Below are 5,172 nucleotides of genomic sequence, written 5' to 3'. Positions count from 1 at the left end.
GCTGTGTCCACCGCTTTTTGTAATTTCTACACATATTTTTTGCCAGGGCTAGATCCTTTTAGGGGAAGGAAAAGCTTCAGGAGACTACATAGATTACTGTCTAAATTTTTTAGTGTGCCCTTAAATACGTTGTACTTTATAATTTCTTCAGTTCCCTTTTGATGGTAGTATTTTCAGTTCTCAAAAATGACTTCCTATTCCTTATGTTTTCTTTAAAGAACTTGAAACTATCCTGCTGTAGTTTTAGTGTCCTCTAGCTGTATGTCTAAATTCTCATGGGCAGCCATAATAGTCCTGTTTTACACATTTGAACACAGGGGGACTACACAACAATTATGCCCATAGGTTTGTAGCTTGTTCCCATTTTCCCCTGATCTCTTGTGCATGTAAGAGGTTTATAACTATACTGTAGAAGAACTTCTGTACACACTTGCAGATCAATATGTTGATCCTTAAATTCCCCACCCAAACCATGCATATTGTAAAGTGAAACATGTGAAGTGTGTGCAGGGCCAATCGTCTATCCTATTACCTGGCAAAACCAGGAAGCACAAATTTACTCTTACAGACCATAAAAACACACAAGGCCATGGAAACCACCCTTTGGTGTAGATGTAAGGGGAAATTGGGATTCAGCTGACATATTTTTGCAGTATTTGCAGTATATCATTTGCCAATGTCAATCTGACTTGCAAACATACAGTGGCCTTCACTGTGAATAGTTTCTTTTTGCTATGAATGCCCCCTTTCTGGAAACGATCTCCCTTTACCTTTTCATCTTGGACTGTTTGAACTACCCAAACAAACTTTTCCTTTTTGTAACACATTACTACAGATGAAGAAAATAAAAATAGGCAAATATTATTATTATTCCAAGAATACTGGAATATTGTTCCTTTTGATGAACCAGTTCCTTTTAAAATGTGCAGAGATGTTTTCAATATTACAAATAAGCTTGTGCTTTAATGTTCAAATGCAGAAACTCTGTGCTCACACTTCTAAACTTGGAAAAGAATCAAACTTATTTGAGAGCGTAACCTGGCAAGAAATAAAGATAGAAACAAGACCACGTGGGAGATGTTTGCTGGTCAACCTCATAGTCAACACAGGAAGCAAAATAGGAAGCCCTATTCAGTGGAAAAACTAGATGCTCCGGGTCCCTTCAGCTGCCTGTCGTGCTGTACAGACATTGCCTTTTCTTTCAGGACACCTTGGCAAGAACTGAGATCTGGCTTGCAGAAGCATAAATAGACTCTAAATTACCCCAAATGGAATGCTCTAATATTCCATTGAACAATTCCCTCCCTATCAAAATATTAAATCCTGCATGCCCTCAACTACTCTAGGCTGGCAGCAGTGTAATAAAGAAAAATGTGGATAATAAGGAAATATGATCCTCTCAGAGTCTGAATTTCTCACCCCTCACACAGAGGAAATAACTGTCAGTTCTGTGTCTGCAAAGAATCATGCAGGTGGGAATGTATAGTCTAAAATAATTAATATGTAATTCTGCCTTTTTTTTCCCTATAGATTTCTCAGTAGCCTGTGCAGTTGTCTGCATTGGACTCTCTTCAGAGTGGTGAAAGCAGTAAGTAAAGTTGTGGACATGTAACCTCTTAAAAAAATATTGCTAGTCATTAATAACAATTTACACATACAAATTTTACAGTGTTTGGATGGAGAATTTTGGTTCAGGCCCAGTTTTCCCAGTATACACTTTTTAAGGTGTTTGGGGAAGATATATTATCTTCTGAAAAAAAAAAAATCATGAAGAACAAATAAGTCTATCTAGATATAGAAAACAGAAGAATAGTTGCTTGGAATCTCATCAGGATTAAGTATTTTACTAACCATGTTTCAAAATGCCATTTCTCGTTTGACAAAAGGAATGTCAGAGACTACACTGCTTCTGAACTACTGTTGTGTGAGTTCAAAGAGGAACTGTTAAGCCCCAGATCTGTGCCTGAGCTTTTTTTTCCTGGTACTATCAAAGGGTGTGATCATTAATCCCAGTTAAACAAGAAGTCAGCATGTTCCACAGAATCAAAGGCTGAACTGGGATTCAGGAGAGAGGTGTCCTTCTCCTGCTTCTGTTGATGAGGTGTTATATCACTTATGAAGGTCATGCTGGCTGAGCCTCTCCTACTTTTAGCCCAACAATTTGATATTAGCTTGGGGGCCATAACTATACCTATCTATAGCTTTTTCAGTGTGTTGAGCCAATGTAGCAAACATCATGAGCAATACATTTTTACAGAATAGAGCACTTATATGTATTATAGTTATACATTTAACACCTTTTCATAGTAAATTCAACTATTGGGAGCTTCTACACAAACTTACATAATTTTACATTTGCCTACATCATTAAAGGAGATCAAATCCCACTGATCTTGAACAAATCTTAGATCATACTACTATCTCCATGTGATTGTTTCAACCCTTTTACTTGAAGCTGAGTCCATAAATGAGTGAGTTGGCTTGTGCAGAGATTGGTAAGGTCAATATCTGCATTTGTGATTGGAGTTTAATGTGAGGGCTCAGTCCCATGCTCCATTTCCTGGTGGAGAAGCAAACTCCTATGTTACTTACACACTTCACCATCAAAGAAGTCCCCGGAATCTTCAGTGGAATGTAATCTGTTGGTTAGATCATGCAATGCCTGACAGATGCTAAGGAAGAAACAGGATATTTGCACAAAAACTACTCAGCAGACATATGGGAATAAAGAAATGTCAGCTATTCAGTAATGCTTTACCTGCTATGCCTAATTTTCCTGATGGATATGGAAAGAATCAAAAGGTTAAAAGGAAGGGCAACAAATATATGGCAAAGCCATGAGAAGTATTAATTGCAAGACAAGAACTCACAGGTCTGATAAAGTTGCCCCTCATAAGCGTGAAATTCTAGAACAGACATCCCACAGGAAGGTTACTGCAGGAAAGGACTTAATAGAGAGCATGAATGAATGAAATACTGTATTTCAAGAACTGAGGGAATGAACCCAGCCTCCTAGGGCTGCTTGGTTTGTTTCCAAAATATAAGACTCCTTTTGAAGAAGAAAATTAATTTCCAGTCAGATGGACCAGAATTGGTGATGATTTAGGGTAATGTACGGTTTTTCCCCCATGTGGTTGAACAATGATTCAAATGAATCTACATTAATAGAAGCAGCAGGTGTGTCTTTTAGAAGTGAGTAGATGATAAAACATAACAACTTAATAAAGCCAGTTGGCTATGGGAGATGGGTGTGCATATACAACATGATACCTCATGTGACTAAAATGCCCATTAAAAATATCTGAGTTTTCTGTTTGTACTAATGTCAGGTGCTCAATATATGAAAAATGTCTGTTAGAGATTTTTTTCTTCAATAAACTGCACCATATTTTAATTTGGGTAGTATGATACTGCAGAAGGAAACCTGTGTTTCTTCTCTGCTCTTGAAAAAACCCAACCCAGTAAAGCCTTACTTCTTTTGCCCTATTTTCTTTTCACCTTGCATGCAGCACATGAACCAATACTCTCTTGCTTCATTAATGAAGTTTCATCTCAGTCCTTCTTTTTTCATCTCACATTCACACTGATGATAACTTCTGCTCCCCTGCCAGTGCTGCACAGGAAACACAGGTACTGCTACTGAGCTGGGGATCACTGAAGCACAATGAGCTCCACACCTAGATCAAACCTTGTGGATCAACAGCACAGGATCAAGATGTTATCCTCTTGGGATGCCAGAATTCAGGGAGGTCTGGGCACTGTCTTAAAGTGGACTAGGATGGTAAGCAAAGGGCACTTCTTACCATTATAGCAATGCTATTTGACTGCTTCTGTTACCTTTTCTGATTGCTGTCAGGGATTGCAGACTGTCAGTACTACATTCCCATTTCCCTTCCTGTCACTGATGCAAGTTTTTGGGGCATTGCCTAGAAGAGATCTCTGTAACAGAGGTCCCTTCTGTCCTTTTTTCCCTTGACAGAATGAATATTCTCTAGTTCCATACACGGCTGTTTTCAAAGGAGAATGAAGAGTCCTTTCATAACCTTGCACTGAGGCATCTTCATGTTAGGGAGAGAATTTCCTCAAACCCTCCATTTTGTATAATTTGCAGTAGGAATTGATGCCACACTTCTTCCTTTAGGACAGAAGGGACAGAACTGGGCTCCCTTCCTTATTCAGTGGCTTCCTTATCCTCACTGAGGGTCTCCATTCCTCTATAGAAGGGGCACAGTGCTCTGTGGTGAGGAGTAAACAGATTCACAGAATGTCTGATGATGGAAGGGACTTCTGGAGATCCTCTTGTCCAAATCATCTGCTCAAGCAGGGCTGCCCAGAACAAGGACCATTCAGATGAATACCCTCATGGATGGAGACTCCACAGCCTCCTGGGGCAACCTGTGCAGGGCTTAGTCGTTCTCACAGTGAAACATGTTTCCTGATGTTCAAAAGGAACCTCCCATGTTTCAATTTCTGCCCCTCACCACTGGTCTTGTTAATGGGCCCCACTGAAAAGAGCCTGGCTCCACCCTCTTTGCATCTTCCCTTCGGGTATTTGTACACATCTGTGAGATCCCATTGAGCCTGCTCTTCTCTAAGCTGAACAGTCCCAGCTCTCTCAGCCTTTCCTCATAGGAGAGATGGTCCAGCACCTTAACCATGGTCGTGACCATTTGTTGGACTCTCTCCAGTACGTCCATGTCTCTCTTGTACTGAAGGAACCCAGATCTGAACCCAGCACCCCAGGTGTGCCCACACCAGAGCTGAGCAGAAGGGCACGATCACGTCCCTCGACTTGTTGGCATTGCTTTGCCTAATGCAGCCCAAGGTATCGTTCACCTTCTTTGCGGCAAGGGCACACTGCTGGCTCATGTCTGACCTGATGCCCCACCACGACCCACAATGGGTGCCACCCACCCAATGCCCAAATGCATTTCCAGACAGGTAGTCCCCCTCCTGTCCCGGCGCCTGGGTTGTTCCTCCCCAGTGGCCGGGCTCTGCCCTTCCCCTTGTTGAGTTGCTCTCCCTGGGTGTCCCCGGGTGCACAGAGCGCCTGTGCCCAGCTGGAGGGGCAGCAGGAGCTGTGGAGACACACACCCACCGGGGCGAGGGAAGCAGCCTGCGGAGGCCGCCGAGGAAGCCGCAGGGGGGAACAGGCAGGAGCGACAACACGCA

The 5,172-nt window shown here is 42.0% G+C and overlaps 1 long non-coding RNA gene across 1 annotated transcript in view; it reads left to right on the top strand.

Annotated features, from left to right (window-relative positions):
* LOC108444998 overlaps nucleotides 1-5,156 on the top strand; it is a 15,081-nt gene extending 9,925 nt beyond the window's left edge. The window contains exons 2-3 of the long non-coding RNA XR_001859731.1: nucleotides 1,531-1,588; nucleotides 3,612-5,156. This is a non-coding gene — a long non-coding RNA (uncharacterized LOC108444998). The remainder of the gene's footprint in view (nucleotides 1-1,530; nucleotides 1,589-3,611) is intronic.
* Nucleotides 5,157-5,172: the final 16 nt, after the last annotated feature.

Source organism: Corvus brachyrhynchos, unplaced genomic scaffold, assembly GCF_000691975.1.
Source record: "Corvus brachyrhynchos isolate BGI_N302 unplaced genomic scaffold, ASM69197v1 scaffold60, whole genome shotgun sequence".
NCBI classification, from domain to species: Eukaryota; Metazoa; Chordata; class Aves; order Passeriformes; family Corvidae; genus Corvus; species Corvus brachyrhynchos.
The sequence above is the reverse complement of the archived record's forward strand: the minus strand, read 5'-3'. Positions and strand labels throughout refer to the sequence as shown.